At 45.6% G+C, this 17422-nt stretch overlaps 1 long non-coding RNA gene across 1 annotated transcript; it reads left to right on the top strand.

Annotated features, from left to right (window-relative positions):
* The first annotated feature begins 550 nt into the window (after window positions 1-550).
* On the top strand, window positions 551-17207 carry LOC103168289. Its single transcript, XR_003754699.2, has 3 exons — window positions 551-701; window positions 3043-3102; window positions 17003-17207. It is a non-coding gene; the product is annotated as an uncharacterized LOC103168289 (long non-coding RNA).
* The last annotated feature ends 215 nt before the right edge of the window (window positions 17208-17422 follow it).

The raw sequence follows: 17422 nt of genomic DNA, 5'->3' as shown, positions 1-17422 counted from the left end.
ATTCCAGATCAGTCCCAAAGCAGCTTTAAACTGGGGCCAAATTCTTCTGGACATGCTTATTGTGCTGTGATCTTTGAGAATAACTGTGAAGGTCAAAGACTCCATAGTGGAGATAGGGCAACAAGAGGTCATCTCTGTTTGCACCAACTGTCATTCCGAAGAAATGTTTCATTTATTCAATAGTGTATATTGAATGCCTAATTAGGGGCAAATTTGGAGGGCACGTGGGCTAGGAAGTGAAGAAGGGCCTGGGACAGGAAGTGGAGATGGGACTGGGACCTGAATTGAGATGGAGCTGAGATAGGTGATAGCAAAGGGCCAGCACAGGAAAAAATAATGGGTTTGGAACACAGAGCAGAGATGAGGTTGGGACAGGAAGTAGAGCTAGGTCTGGGACAGGGAGTGAAATTGGGACTGGAAAAGAAAGTGCAGGTCTAGCTGGGACAGAAAGTAGACCTGGGGCTTGGACACAAACTGTTGATGGGCCTGGGATAGGAAGTAGAGATGGGGCTAGAACAGGAAGTGGAGATGAGGCCATTACAGGAAATGATGATAGGGCCAAACCGGAAGTCGAACTGTCATTGCGGCAGTTAACAGAATTAGTGTGGGAACAGAAAGTAGCCATAGGGCTGGGACAAGATACAGAGATGGAGAGAGATCAGGCCCGAAACCGAATAAATCTGGAAATGCGACTCATGGAGGTGAGAGTTATAGATCCTGGATCACAGAGAAAGGAGATAGAGAGCTAGACATCCCTGGGTCTGAGGGTAACACAGGAAGAGACAAGAGTCAGGGATCATGGGGTATTTGTAATTCATTCATTCATTCAATAGTATTTATTGAGCGCTTACTATGTGCAGAGCACTGTACTAAGTGCTTGGGATGAACAAGTCGGCAACAGATAGAGACAGTCCCTGCCGTTTGACGGGCTTACAGTCTAATCGGGGGAGACGGACAGACAAGAACAATGGCAATAAATAGAGTCAAGGGGAAGAACATCTCGTAAAAACAATGGCAACTAAATAGAATCAAGGCAATGTACAATTCATTAACAAAATAAATAAGGTGACGAAAATATATACAGTTGAGCGGACGAGTACAGTGCTGTGGGGATGGGAAGGGAGAGGTGGAGGAGCAGAGGGAAAAGGGGAAAAAGAGGGTTAAGCTGTGGAGAGGTAAAGGGGGGATGGCAGAGGGAGTAGAGGGAGAAGAGGAGCTCAGTCTGGGAACGCCTCTTGGAGGAGGTGAGTTTTAAGTAGGGTTTTGAAGAGGGAAAGAGAATCAGTTTGGCAGAGGTGAGGAGGGAGGGCGTTCCGGGACCGCGGGAGGACGTGACCCAGGGGTCGACGGCGGGATAGGCGAGACCGAGGGACGGTGAGGAGGTGGGCGGCAGAGGAGCGGAGCGTGCGGGGTGGGTGGTAGAAAGAGAGCAGGGAGGAGAGGTAGGAAGGGGCAAGGTGATGGAGAGCCTTGAAGCCTAGAGTGAGGAGTTTTTGTTTGGAGCGGAGGTTGATAGGCAACCACTGGAGTTGTTTAAGAAGGGGAGTGACATGCCCAGATTGTTTCTGCAGGAAGATGAGCCGGGCAGCGGAGTGAAGAATAGACTGGAGCGGGGCGAGAGAGGAGGAAGGGAGGTCAGAGAGAAGGCTGACACAGTAGTCTAGCTGGGGTATAACGAGAGCCCGTAACAGTAAGGTAGCCATTTGGGTGGAGAGGAAAGGGCGGATCTTGGCGATATCGTAGAGGTGAAACCGGCAGGTCTTGGTAACGGATAGGATGTATGGGGTGAACGAGAGAGACGAGTCAAGGATGACACCGAGATTGTGGGCCTGAGAGACGGGAAGGATGGTCGTGCCATCCACGGTGATAGAGAAGTCTGGGAGAGGACCGGGTTTAGGAGGGAAGATGAGGAGATCAGTCTTGCTCATGTTGAGTTTTAGGTGGCGGGCCGACATCCAGGTGGAGACGTCCTGGAGCCTGAAGGGAGGGGGAGAGGACAGGGGCGGAGATGTAGATCTGTGTGTCATCTGCGTAGAGATGGTAGTCAAAGCCGTGAGAGCGAATGAGTTCACCGAGGGAGTGAGTGTAAATGGAGAACAGAAGAGGGCCAAGAACTGACCCTTGAGGAACTCCAACAGTTAAAGGATGGGAGGGGGAGGAGGCTCCAGCGAAGGAGACCGAGAATGACCGGCCAGAGAGGTAAGAGGAGAACCAGGAGAGGACAGAGTCCGTGAAGCCAAGGTGAGATAAGGTATGGAGGAGGAGGGGATGGTCGACAGTGTCAAAGGCAGCAGAGAGGTCAAGGAGGATTAGAATGGAGTAGGAGCCATTGGATTTGGCAAGAAGGAGGTCATGGGTGACCTTAGAGAGAGCAGTCTCGGTAGAGTGGAGGGGACAGAAGCCAGATTGGAGGGGGTCCAGGAGAGAATGGGAGTTAAGGAATTCTAAGCATCGATTGTAGACGACTCGTTCTAGGATTTTGGAAAGGAAGGGTAGTAGGGAGATAGGGCGATAACTGGAGGGGGAAGTGGGGTCAAGAGCGGGTTTTTTTAGGATGGGGGAGACGTGGGCATGTTTGAAGGCAGAGGGGAAGGAGCCCTTGGAGATTGAGTGGTTAAAAATAGAAGTTAAGGAAGGTAGGAGGGCAGGGGTGATGGTTTTAATAAGGTGAGAGGGAATGGGGTCCAAGGCGCAGGTGGAGGGGGTGGCACTTGCGAGGAGGGAGGAGATCTCCTCTGAGGATACTGCAGGGAAGGATGGGAAAGTAGGGGAGGGGGTTGGTGGGGGGGAGGGGAGAGGCGGAGGGGTGACTTTGGGGAGCTCAGACCTGATCGTGTTGATTTTCGTGAGGAAATAGGTGGCCAGATCATTGGGGGTGAGAGATGGGGGAGGGGGAGGAACAGGGGGCCTAAGGAGAGAGTTAAAGGTCGAGCCTGGGGGCATGGCAACCAGAGGGACAGTTAGGAAGATCATGAAGGGGAAGTGGGAGATTACAGAGACAAGGGTCTCGCGACTAACCTTTCTGACTTTTCTGATTTCAAGATGGCTATTTACCAGATTCAACTCCTTTGGGAGGCAGGTCTGACACTGTTGTTTCAACTGGTGAGTAGTTAACCTGAGGGGTTACCATGCTGATTCTAGGATCTTTTTCCCCTCTAGAACTATATGCTTGTTGTGGGCCGGGAATGTGTCTGTTTATTGTTAGATTGTACTCTCTCAAGAGCTTCGTACAATGCTGTGCATACGGTAAGCTCTCAGTAAATACGATTGTCTGACTGACTGACTCAGCCTCACTCCTCAGAACGTAGGACTAATAGGCAAGAGTGAGGCCCCTGTCCTTCCAGCCAGTTGCTGACAGAGTTTTGGGAATGATGCTCCTTCTTATAGATCAATCAATCAGTAGTATTTATTAAGCACTTACTGTGGACAGAGCACTGTGCTAAGCATTTGGGAAAGTACACTGTAACCAAGTTGGTAGACACATTAACGGCCCACAGTGAGCTAGTGAGATGTGTTCCCTTTTCTGGGTTAATGAAAGTGGATTTCTCTCAAGACATGGGAGGACAGCATGTGGAAAACTCTCTCTGACAGAGGATTCAAGAGAGCACGTGGTAGTTGGGCCCATTGCGTAGCGCATCCCAGTTGGAGCAGCTGGTGAGAGAGGTGGCATATTGGTCCAGTGTCAAAAAAAAGAAGAAATTACATTAAAAAAGGGCAAAAAACGATAAGCATCGTGCTGATGACAAAAATCTGGGGATCCGAGCAGCAATTCAAGGCTCTGTTCTCTCCAAGGGAACATAAGCAGAACTTTTAGCGTTCTTCTTTCACAACTACAATCTCCAAAGCCTGATCTCATTTAACTTACTCAGACTATCATCCCTCCTGAGAAAGTGACAAATGCCAGGTATAGTATGCTATGTCTAGTCAGTCCAGTGCCTTGGAAAGCAATAACCCTGCCTACTCTGATTCACACTGTGTTTCTCAAGTTCACATTCTGGTAGCCTGTTCATCTTATTTACTGGCAGGTAAATATAAGCCCGAGAGCTTGAGAGAATTTGTTCTACACACTCTGAGCAAATTATTTTCTGATCCAAATAACTACAAGCTCATTTTCCTCTGTCCAAGAATCCTTACTTTATGATTTTCTCGGTGGCAATCCTTTCTTACTTTTAAAGTTTTTGCATAGAACAACATTCTCAATGGAGAAGGGGTGATGGGAGTCAATCGATTGATTGATGGCATTTATTCTACTGCTCTGTGTGGTACTGCCCGTTCTGAGTGCTTGGGAGAATCTCAGAAGAGTTAGTAGACATGTTTCTTGTCCTCAAGGAGCTCACAGTCTACTGTGCACAGAGCAAAGTGCTAAACGTTTGGGAGAGGACAGTAGAATAAGTAGATGCCTTCTCCACCTAGGCATGAACACACATTCTACATGAAGTAGACTAAATGCTTAGTACAGTGCTCTGTACATAGTAAGCACTCAATAAATACGATTGAATGAATGAATAGTAGACCCTGATGGCAGTAGTTAATGGCAGCACTCCTCGTGATCACCCAGCCCTCTTTCTGGTGCCTCTGCCTCCAGCCTGTCCCCTCTGCAGTCTGTCCTATGTGCTGCTGCCCAGATCAATTTCCAAAAATGCTGTCACAGCTATGACAGTCAATCACTGTCCTCCTCAAAAAAGCTGCCAATGGTTCCACGTTTCTCTCTGCACCAAACAGAAACGCCTTCATATCTGTAATTTAATTATTATTTCTGTAATTCCTTGCTTATATCTGAAATGTATTCATACTAATGTCTGTCTCCCCCTCTAGACTGGAAGCTCATTGCTCATTGTGGGCAGGGAATTTGTACATTCACTGTTTTATTTTACACCCCCAAACGCTTAGTACAGTGTCCTGCACACAGTAACCACTCAATCAATACGATTGACTGATGTACTGACTGTCTTTCCATGCTGTTCTCCAGCTACACTCCACTTCCCTCTTCACTCCTCCCAAGCAAACCCTGTCACTCTACTTCAGTCTCTCCATTTGTCTCTGACCCCTTGTGTGGATCTCCCTCCCCTACTCCCATCTGCCAAACCACATCCCTCCCTACCTTCAAAACCTTACAAAGAAGCCAGGTCCTCATCTCCACCTCCCTAAGCAGGGTCATTCAACCGGCCATTCTTAGCAGCTGTATATCAGCTTATTGGTTCACTGGTTGATTTGTTTGGTCAGATCACGCAGTTGCATCTGCATTGTCCTCTTGTGCCCCATTGTCGGCATCCAATCTGTAACTGCCTATGGTGCTGTTAGACCAGAAGTTCCTCAAGGGCAGGGTCCTCCTCTTTTCTGCTTCCCTGGGGACAAGGGAGTGTGAGTTTCCCTGCACCAACCTACTAAGACTGAAATCAATTTCTCCACAAAGCCTCCAGACTGAGGCTTGATGGGAGATGCCACCCAATACTCTCCAGTGCCCCTAATGCAGTGCTCTACACTCAGCATACACACTATTAATATAATTGAGTAAATACAAATAAATAGCATAAAGTACAAAGAAGCAGCGCCGATCAGTAGAAAGAATACAAGACTCAGACTCAGGAACCCAGGTGAGTACGGGATTCTAATTCTGGTTCTTCCCCTGACCTGCTGTGTGACCTTAGACCAGTCACCTAACTTCTCCGGGCCTCATTTTCCTCATTACTAAAATAGGGAATGCAAACCTATGTCCTGGTCCTTTAGACTGTGAGTCCCCTGTGGGACAAGGAATGTGTCATCTCTGATTGAATTGTATTTACCCCAGCACTTGGCGAAGCAGTGGCATATAGTAAGCACTTTTAAAAACTAATGATCATCATCATGGTTATTAATATTCATAATTATGATATTGGTTAAGTTACTTTTCTTTAATATTACCAATAATAATACTAATAGCGCATTGGCTTATAGTCTCATGGTTCCTTCTCCCTGGTCTGCTGTCTATGTCAAAGTAATAGCAGATTCTGCCAGACTCTGACCCTCTTAGGCAAGCAAATGTGAACTGTTCCTACCACGGTGAAGGTGGGATTTTTCGAGCCAACGTGCTGCACGATCGCAGTTCAAGGCCAAATCACAGAAGGCTAGGTGGGACACACGGAAAGTTAAAGGAACTGCTCCAAATGGTAATGAAGATTTCCCCTACTTGTCATATTCATTTGTTCCACTTCTCTGAGCACCACAGGAAGAGAGCACTCATCCAGGCTCTGGGGTTGTGGGTTGTCATCTTTCCACCTGGGGCAGGGAAACGACTGTTTGTGTTCCTAGCAGCAAGGATGCCGTCTCCTCCTGGCCTCCGCTCGTCCTCTGTCTCGTCCAGGGTATTTCCAGATCCAAGCTCTGGAGAAGGGCACCAGCAGGGCTCCTTGAGGTGTGAATTTCCCTGTTGGAGAAGCAGTCATTTGTATTCGGTTTGGATACGATCCTGTTAATTCCTCATTCGGGTCAGTCCTTCCTTTCAGAGGGGAGGAAAAGCATGGAATTGAGGGATTAGAATATTCATTTTCCTCTGTTTTGTGTGTGTGTGTATCTGTGTGGGCATTAAGTGCTCAATACATATAATCGATTGATTGATTTAGAGTAGCAGTAGCAGTAGAAATAGGAGCAGCAGCAGCAGCAGTAATAGTAAGAGTAGCTGCTCCATTAATAATAATAATCTAGCTCCTACGTGCAGAGTGCACTGTACTAATTGCCCAGGATGTACAGACTAAAGACGTGACAGGTCCTCTTCCCAAAAGGGGGTTACACTCTAATGGGAGTGGCAGACATTAAACAGACATTACAACCCAAGGAACTCAAAAATTGAGTCCACCTATATCATGGCATGGTGGATAGAGCACGGGTCTAGGAGTCAGAAGGTCATGGAATCTAATGCCGGTTCTGCTACTTCTGCTATGTGACCCTGGGCAAGTCACTTCACTTCTCTGTGCTTCAGTTACCTCATCTGGAAAATGGAGATTGAGACTATGAGCTCCACGTGGGACAGGGACTGTGTCCAAACCCAATTTGTTTATATCCACCCCAGATCTTAGTACAGTGCCTGACACACAGAAGCACTCAACAAATACCACAGTTATTATTATTACACGGGTGTTAAGGAGGGGCTGTATCTATCACTGCCAAACCTTAGCAGAAGAGAGGCCTGGGAGTGAGAAGACCTAGGTTCTAATCCTAGTTCTGTTGCTTGTCTGCTGTATGACTGGATCGGGCAAGTCTCTTACCTTCTCTGGGCCTCAGTTACCTCATTTTTGAAATGGGGATTAAGACTGTGAGCCCCTTGTGTGATAGTGATTCAGTCCAACCTGAGTAGTCCATATCTACCTCAGCACTTAGTACACTATCTGGCATATAGTGAGCACTTAACAGTGAGTACACTGTTATTCTGTACTTCCCAAGTGCCTAATAGACTGGGAGACAACAAGGATTCATTCAATAAATCCTTCTCCTCCTCCTCCTGTTTTTTGCATTTTGTTGCCACTTACAAAAAAACCCTTCTCATCCTGCATTTGGGCTGTGTGCATTCCAACCCTGAGTGCATGACCTCACACTTTTTCTCATCTCTGCCTCCCTACTCCCACCCCAATTCAGTGATAAACACCTCGTGGGCCGGGACCCTGTCTTTACTTTTATTCAACTGCCAAGTTAATCACTCTGCACACAGAAGGCCCCCTGAACAGTACTCTGTGCACAGAATAGTAATAATGATGGTATTTGTTAAGTGCTTACTATATGCCAAGCACTGTTCTAAGCACTGAAGGCCCTTACTACAGTGCTCTGTGCCCAGTAGGTTCGCAGAACAGTGCTCTACTTACAAGGTGCTCAACAAATATCAGTGATGGTGATGATGGCAACTGTGACCTTTGTTTTTGTGGATCAAGGATTTCATAGATTTGGGTGGGGGTTCCTCCAGACATGTTCATTCAGATTGCCCTCTACCTTTTCTTATGGTATTTGTTAAGCACTCACTAGGTATCAAACACCGTTCTAAGTCCTGGGGTAGATATAGGTTAATTAGGTTGGACACAGTCCCTGCCCCACGTGGGGCTCACAATCTAAGTGGGAGGGAGAACGGGAGAACTGAGGCACCGAGAAGTGAAGTGACTTGCCTGAAGTCACACAGCTGGCAAGTGGAGAGCCGGGATTAGAAGCCAGGCCTTCTGACTGCCAGGCTTGTGCTTTTTCAACTTGTACCACACTGCTTCAAGGCTGTCGTCCATGAAAACATATAGAGCACCACATTAGAATTACGAATTAAATTCAAATTTTTAAAAACCTTCTACATTGGGAGAGTGTGGGGGAAAGTGCTATCTGCCAAAAAACATAATCAACTGCCAATCTGGAGTTTCAACAGAACTGGCATTTTTCAGTATTGAGGGTCCTGACTCTCCAGTCGTGACAAACAGCACTTTGAAATCTAAAACAAGAAAGTTCCCAGTTTCCTAACCGGGTAGTTCTTTTATTATCCAATGCATTCGAGAAAGACTCAAACTTGATTTAATTAAGATGCTCTCAGGCTCCACGGCAACGAAGAAGAACCGGAGATTACTGTCAAGAAAGATTTTCAAGCTTGTCCTTGCTAGCTGGGTCCTGAAACATTAGATTCGGCAGGACTGTAGCGTGGACGTTGATAGGAATGTCGCCTAAAATGGTAATCAGCAGAACCCCTTCCTCACCCTCTTTTGATTGAATTGGGTTCATTCTGGAAATGATTTACTAATCATGAATAGGCCCTGTGCAAAGAGCTAAACAAACCTGGTCTTTGCCCTCCAGAATCTGGCAATCTTGGGGAGGCCATTCTTGATAAATAGACCCACCCTCAAAGCCCTCCTGGAAACCCAGCCCTCTGCATCAGATCATCCCACAGTAGCCATCCTTAGTCCTCAGGAAGATAGTGATTCGATTGACTGATTGACTGATTTGATTGATTGGCTAACTCTTTTTATCGATCAATCAATCAGTGAAATGTATTGAGTACTTACTGCATGCAGATCACCATACTAAGTGCTTGGGAAGAAAACAATAAGGAGCTTACGGTCTAGTCTTTCCTTGGTCATTTCTTTCATTTTTCTGCATGGGAAAACGTTTGAGGGCAGGAAGTGTGTCTGCTACTTCTATTGGAGTCTCCCAAGCTCCTATTCCAGGATGTTCATATTGTTGATCTCCTACCTTCTATCTAACCCAGCACATAAAACACTGCTTGACAAACAGTAAGCACTTAATACTACTACTACTACTAATAATAATGGTATTGGTTAAGCACTTATATGTTCCAGGCCCTCTACTCAGAGCTTAACAAATACCATAATAACAAATACAATAGCAATACTCATTATAGGTCCCCAGCCAGAGCTCTACACACTATAGATGCAGAGACAAATGAAATGAAGTGAAACCACAGACAACTGAATCCTCAGGAGGCTCATGAGGAATATGCAATGGAGGCCCCATGGCCTAGTGGAAAGAGCTTGGGCCTGGGAGTCAGGAGACCTAGGTTTTAATCCCGGCTCTGCCACTTGCCCACTCCGTGACGTTGGGCAAATCACTTCACTTCTCTGGCCCTCAGGGATTTCATCTGTAAAATGAAGATAAGATATGTGCTCTCCCTTCCTCTTAAACTGCCCCGATGGGGACTGTGTCTTTTTGGATCATCTTGTCTTTACCACAGTGCTTGGCACATAATAATAATAATAATGGCATTTGTTAAGCACTTCAAATGTGCTAAGCAATGTAGCAAGTTTTGGGGCAGAAACAATGTAAGGAATCAATCAACCAATCAATCAATTTCTTGAGTGCTTACTGTGTGCCGAGCAGATAGGATCTCTATCCTGTGCACATCGGGCCTCCCAGTCCAAAGGGGAGGTAGAACGGGTACTGAGTCTCCATTTTACAGGAGGGGAAACAGGCACAGAGAAGCAGTGTGCTTAAGGTCATGCAGCAAATGGTGTCAGGATTAGAACCCAGTTACTCTGACTCCCAGGCCCCTGCTCTTTCCAGTAGGCACCGCCACTTCTCATAGGAAACGCTTAATATATAGGCTAACCATTAAATGAGGGAAAGTGGTTACATGAAGTGCAGACCAAAGGTTAAGCATTGGTAATTTACAAAGTGGGATCGAGGGAAAACAGACTTCATCACGGACAGCCAGGGAGGAAACCGATTTGTTTCCTCTTGCCCTAGACCTGGGACTTTCCACTATTTCTGGAAATTATTTTGAGATTCAGGGTGTCTGCTATTATTTTGCACTCTCCCAAGCACTTAGCACACAGTAAGTGCTCAATAAATGTGATTGAATGGCTGAGTCTAAAGCAATGATCATCATTATCAGCCTTCTGAGCACTTTATAACTGTTTAAGTTTAGGTTTCTGGTCTCCGTGTGTTCGGTCTTTTGGAGAACATGCTGGTTTCCATTTTACTTATTGGCATTCAGATTTTACTTGAGTGATTATGGATTGCTCACCCCTATCTGTTGTTTAAATATTGCATCCTTCTCCACAGTACATTTCCTAAGCAACGGTTGAGTCCAATCAATTTTCTTTAACTCCGGTTTAATTCCCTCCATATTTAGCTTTTAAAAAATCCAATACTGTATTTTCATGCTGTGTCAATGGCTTCTTAACTTTTGGTTTCATTGTGAGGCGGTGTGGTCGAGTGGAAAGAGCAGAGGACTGGAAGTCACGAGACCTGGGTTTGAGTCCCAACCCTGCAGCTGGCCTGTTGGACGACCCTCGGCAATCCCCTCTGGGCCTCAGTTTCCTCATCTGAGAAATGGGGGAACCTAGTGGGGCAGGATAAGGGGTATTTTCCTCCATCTGTCAATGGTGCTAAAATATAGGGACCTTGGATCAACCCCAGGGTCTAGCACATAGCAAACACCTAATAAATGCCATATTTCAGATACGGCCCACCGACAGACCTTACAGTTCAATGCAGAGATCCACTGGGGGCCCCTGATATTTCTTAGATTCTTCCACTGCTCTGCTCTGCTGTTTGCCCGACTTGCCCACTGAGTCCTGTGCCTAATAATGATAGTGTTTATTAAGTGCTTACTGGATACCAAGCACTGTGCTATGCAGTGGGGGAGATTCAAAATAATCAGATTGGACATAGACCCTGTCTCACAACCTAAAGTATAAGCAAAGCAGATATCTTATCCCCAGTGCACAGATGTGGAAACTTTGACCCAGAGAGGTTAAAGTGACATGTCCAAGTTCATGAAGCAGGTCAGAGGCAGAGCTGGGACTCAAACCTGGGTCTCCTGACTTCAGGCTGTGGCTCGATCCATCAATCCATATGCTTCCTTGGAAAAAGAAGAGGAACTTCAGGATGGATTCATTCATTCATTCATTCGTATTTATTGAGTGTTTCAGTGTGCAGAACACTGTACTAAGCACTTGGAAAGTATAATTCAGCAATAAAGAGAGACAGTCCCTGCCCACACCAGGCTTACAATCTAGAAGGGGGAGACAGACATCAAAACAAGTAAAGAGGCATCAATATAAACAAATAGAATTATAGATATATACACACCAAAACAAATAAATGGGCATCAATATAAATAGAATTATAATTATGATGGTATTTGTTAAACGCTTACAATGTGTCAAGCACTGTTCTAAGTTCTGGGGTAGATACAAGGTTCTCAGGTTGTCCCATGTGGGACTACCAGTCTTAATCCCCATTTTACAGATGAGGTAACTGAAGCACAGAGAAGTTAAGTGACTTGTCCAAAGACACACGTCTGACAAGTGGCAGAGCCGGGATTAGAACCCATGACCTCTGACTCCCAAACCCATGCTCTTTCCACTAAACCACACTGCTTCCCTTAATATACTTATGTACATACATATATACATAATTGCTGTGGGGTCTGGGGGGAGGGCAAAAGGAGCCAGTCGAGGTGACGCGGAAGGGAGGGAGAGCTGAGGAAAGGGGGGCTTAGTCTGGATCACCCAATAGTACTTATCGAGGGCTTTCCCTGGGTAGAGCGCTGTAATAAGCACTTGGGAAGAGAACAAGAGAATTAGTAGGCATTCTCCCCATTCTGAAGTGTCTCGCAATTTAGCAGGGGATACAGATGCTAACATGAATTACATGTAGGGGAAAGTAATATAGTATACAGATATGTACTCTAGCGGAGTGTAAATACCCCAGTGCTTAGGTGGTGAAGTTCTGAAGTAGCAATATGGGGATATGAGTTAAGGAGATGATAAATCAATCAGAGAAGGTCTTCTGGGGGAGATGTGATTTCAGAAGGGCCCTGAAGATGGGGAAAGTGGTGGTCTGTCTCAAGAGAAAGGAGAGGAGGTTCCAGCCAGGAGGGAGGATCTAAGCAAGAGGTCAGTCAGCAGAGAGAGAGAAGAAAATGATACACTATGAGTAGATTGGCTTGGGAGCAATGAAGTGTATGAGCTGGGCTGTAGTGGGAGAAAAGAGTGGAGAGGGAGAAGAGAGTGGAAAAGTAGGTGGATAAGAGCTGATCAAGTGCATTAAAGCCAAGGGTCAGGAACCATCTGTTACTTTGCCCCACAGAGAAAAAGAGCAGAATGTGCTTGAAAAGGGCAGGGAAGATTCTGTGATCCAGGTACTGGCTTCTGTCGAACAGCAATTGTAGGTTGAACAGAGTCTTTTGCAGGGTTCCAGGACATAATTTACTTCCCCCTAGTGGCCATGAGTCTCAATTCCCCCTCAAAATTGAGTTCTTTTATCATTCTTTTTTTCTTTTTTTTTTAATCTTATTTTTAAAGCTTACTATGTGCCAGGCACTGTACTAAGTACTGGGGTAGATACAAGATAATCAGGTTGGACACAGTCCCATGTCTTACATGGGGCTCACAGTCTTAATACCCATATTCCAGATGAGGTAACTGAGGCACAGAGAAGTGAAATGACTTTCCCAAGATCACATAGCAGACAAGTGGTGAAACTGGGATTGGAACCCAGGCCCTTCTGAGTGCCAGAGTAATTTTCCTGAGTAAATATTCAAGGAACCATAAAGATCCTCCAGATTGAAAGCCTGTTGTTTGCTTGTTTGTTTTATGGTACTTGTTAAGTGCTAACTATGTGTCAAACATTGTTCTAAGCACTGGGGTAGATACAAGTTAATTAAGTCAGATGCAGTCCCTGTCCCTCATGGGGGCTCACCTTCTGAAGCAGGAGCAAGAACAGGCATTGAATGCCCATTTTACATTTGAGAAAACTGAGGCCCAGAGAAATTAAGTGACGTGCCCAAGGTCACACAGCAGCATTTGGCAGAGTGGTATTAGAACCCAGGTCCTCTGTCTCCCAAGGCCTGTGCTCTTTCCATTAGGCCACGTGTCTACCAACTCTGTCATATTGTATTCTCCCAAGAGTTTAGTACAGTGCTCTGCACACAGTAAGTGCTCAGTAAATACGATTGAATGAATGAATGACTCAATCAATCAATCAACAGTAATTACTGAGAGGTTACTGCACGAAGAGCTCTAGACTAAACTCTTGGACGAGTACGATACAAGAGAGTAGGCAGACACAATCCTGGCTCATAGGGAGCTTCCAGACTTCAATCAATCAATCAATCGATTAACGGTATTTATTGGGTGCTTACTATGTGAAGAGCACTATACTAAGCACTTGGGAGAGTGTAATACATCAGGATGAGGGAGCTGTCGCAGGGGTGATCTGGAGAGATTCATTCAGTCGTACTGATTGAGGGCTTACTGTGTTTAAATCACCCTACTAAGTGCTTGGGAGAGTAGAATATAACAATGAATAGACACATTCCCTGCCCATGACGAGCTTACAGTCTGGAGGATTTGTACATTTGTAGAGTCCCAGTTTCATTTCCTCACTGGCTGGACCTGTTCCGTATTCTGAATGGGGGGGCTTTCCCCAGCATTCCCTGATAGGCACGGGAGAAAACAGCCAGACCTCACTAAAGGCAAGACAGTCTGCTTCTTGCATCTCAACAGACGGTGCCAATCGTCCTTGCCACAAGCCACATAAGGCTGCTGGCAATAGCTGGAGCATCTGGTCCACGAATCAGCAGCCCATTCTGTCTAAGTTAGTTACGTGGTTCTACAGATAATGGCCTGTCTGAGCCACCCGGCCCTCCTGAATGTCAATTTCCTCTGACTTGAAATTTCCAGTCAATTATGCTTCTCTACCCATTGTGGAGAGGGGGTCTGCTGGCTTGAATTCAGCCTATTCCATTCACATCAGTAAAAATCCGGAAAACCTCTATGTGGGGGCCTCTATTCGGACCAATTTTTTTTTGCCTCTTAATATCCAAAATGCTAGCTCTGCTCTGCTGTATTACCAACTGTGATGCTGTAATTATGGAGCTAACACATGTGTTTGTTAATTGACAGGGACCTCAGCTGCTGGCCAAATTGTTTTAATATGGTTATTTTAGCCTGCACGGTGCTTAGTAACCCTATCAGCCATTAGCAATTTTTTTTTTGGGGGGGGGCGGGAAACCAACCAGTAAATGCCTTTGGTATTAAGAATAGAAAAATAAATGCAGTTAATATCACTCTTTGCATCGCCCCACTCCCGTCAAAAATGTATTTGTTTGCACTGTGGTCACAAATGTGGAAAAAGATGACGGATTTATTGTGAGCAAGGTATTTCTGATTACTATCCTGTCTCTGCATGAAACCAATCTCCGTTGGAAGGCCATTTGAAACTTGGAAATAGAGGGCAAATGTAAATATGAGCGGAGGTTAAAACTGTTGATACGGGTATGAAGTCATAAATTATGCAACCATAAAATTTATTATGTGGTTTCTGTAGCCTATCTCCTGGGCTGATGAATCAAAATTTCTAGAAAAATGTGGCAAAACAAGTTTTGAAACAGTGGAAATTTCACAAGAAGAAAATTGGCTTATCGTCCCCCTACTAAAGAAATCGCTGAATGCTGCCCAGGTTTCTGACACCCAGTCTTTTATACGCTTAAGACTGAAAAGAATATGTCCTTCTTACAAATAGATTAAAAAGTCCACACGAATCATGAGTTTCTGCAGGAATGAGACTTTCCTCATTTCAGGGGGTGGTGGCAGCCAAAAAAATAAGCTGAATGGAAGGGGCTAGAAAATCAAACCAAAGACATAATATCACCAATCAATACAAACCCATGTTATGCCCTTACCTGAAATGCCACCAGTACTGAAGCCTATCGTCGGGAAGAGGGAGACTGTGAGGTCCCCGTGGCACTTGGGCAGTAGTAGTAATAAATGGGAGTAGTAAATAGTAGTAGTAAAATAGTAATAGTGGTATTTATTTAGTCCTCCTAGGGGGCAATGCACTGTAATAATAATGATAATAATTGTGCTATTTGTTAAGCTCTTACAATGAGCCAGGCACAAGCCAAGATACGGATACAAGCAAATCAAGTTGGACACAGTTCCGTTCCCACGTGGGGCTTGTAGACTCAATCCCTATTTTACAGATGATGTAACTGAGGCACAGAAAGTGAAATGACTTGTCCTAGGCCCCACTTAGCTGTACTAAGCACTTGGGAAGGGCCGAACAAAGAAGAGTCACATTTCCTAACCACAAGAAGATTTCACTCTAATGGAGGAAGACAGACATAGACTGTGAGCCCGTTGTTGGGCAGGGATTGTCTCTCTCTCTTGCCGAATTGTACATTTCAAGTGCTAGTACAGTGCTCTGCACAAAGTAAGTGCTCAATAAGTACGATTGAATGAAAGATATTGGCGTAGGGGATAGAGCACAGGCCTAGGAGTCAGACGTTAGTGGGTTCTAATCCTGGCTCCGCCACTTGTCTGCTGTGTGACCTTGGGCAAGTCACTTCACGTCTCTGGGCCTCAGGTACCTCATCTGTAAAATGGGAATTGAGACTGTGAGTCCCATGTGAGACAGGGCCTTTGCTCCAGTGCTTAGTTCAGTGCCTGGCACATAGTAAGAACTTAACAAATGCCTCTGTTGTTATTACATACAGTTAGAGTAATCCAACCAAGGACTTTAATATACAGGGGAATGAACATGTGCTGACTATGGGTAGGAAGGACAGGATGAGGATAGGTTGAAAAGGATAGGATTCTTATGCTTGGAAAGACAAAGAGGGTCAACCACTCCCACTCCACTCCAGAACAGGGGCCATCTATTGAAATTTGAAGGTGGAAGGCTCCAAAGTAACAATAGCTGAGAACATGGAATATGTGAGCTTGGGAAGATGTGCACCTGAAATCAGAGGGGTTGGGTTAGATTCAGGTTAGATTAGCAGTCAGATCGGGCACAGTCCCTGTGGCCCATGGGGCTAACAGTTTAAGTAGGAGGGAGAACTGGGATTTAATCTCCACTGGGCAGAGGAAGAAACTAAGGCCTAGAGAAGTTCAATGACCTGCCCAAGATCACACAACTGGAAAGCGGCAGAGCTGGGTTATACAAGATAAACAGATCAGACTCTAAGCTCCTTGTTGACAGGGAAGCAGTGTGGCCTAGTGGAAAGAACCCGGGCCTGAGAGTCAGAGGCCCTAGGTTCTTTTCCCAGCTCTGCCATCTGTAGGCTGCATGATCCTGGGCAAGTCGTTTAACTTCTCTGTGCCTCGGTTACCTCATCTGTAAAACAGGGATCGGATCCTCCTTCTTCCTACTTAGACTGTGAACCCCATGTGGGACCTGATGATCTTGTATCTACCTCAGTGCTTAGTACAGTGCTTGGCACATAGTAAGCACTTAACAAATATTGTTATCATTATTCTTATCACTATCATTATCAGGGATTGGGTCTACCAATTCTGTTATACTATACTCTCCCATGTGCTTACTACAGTGCTCTGTATACAATATATGCTCAGTAAATATCTCTGATTGGTAAATTGACTGTTTGAACCCAGTCCCTATCCCCCACAGCTCACATAATCTAAGGGGGTTGGCAAGAAGCATGGGTATTACCTGCATTTTTCAGGGGAGGAAACGGGTGAAAATCACGCTAATGGATCTGTGCCTTCCCCAGATGCAAACTCTTCTGCTTTTCCCACAGCGCTCAAGATTCTTCCCTCGAAGAAATGCTCGCCGTGGCCCAGTGGCCTTCCGTGGGTGGAGAAACCCTAGGGCCCAGAATCGTGGTCCGGGGTCAAGAGGCAATTAGGAAGGAAGAAGTTCACTGAGTGAAAAATGGCACTGAGGGCTGGGTTCGTTCCTTCAGCAGCCAAATAAAATCATTACTATTTCTGTTGTTGAAGTCAGGGATTGTGTTCATTTCTGGGTTGAGTTGACTTCAGGCTAAGTGTTAGACCACAGCACTTGGCTGACTGGGAAAAGTGACTGACTGGTGTGTGTGTGTGTGTGTTTGTGCGAGTGTGCAACCTTCTCCCTTATTCTCTCAAAAGAAAAAAAAATCCTGTTCCTTCACGTTGCCCCAGGGGCTGCTTCCAAGCTTCTTTCTCATGGAATGAAAAAA

This window comes from Ornithorhynchus anatinus, chromosome X1 (genome assembly GCF_004115215.2).
Source record: "Ornithorhynchus anatinus isolate Pmale09 chromosome X1, mOrnAna1.pri.v4, whole genome shotgun sequence".
In the NCBI taxonomy this organism is placed as follows: domain Eukaryota; kingdom Metazoa; phylum Chordata; class Mammalia; order Monotremata; family Ornithorhynchidae; genus Ornithorhynchus; species Ornithorhynchus anatinus.
This window is presented reverse-complemented; position numbering and strand designations above follow the sequence as displayed.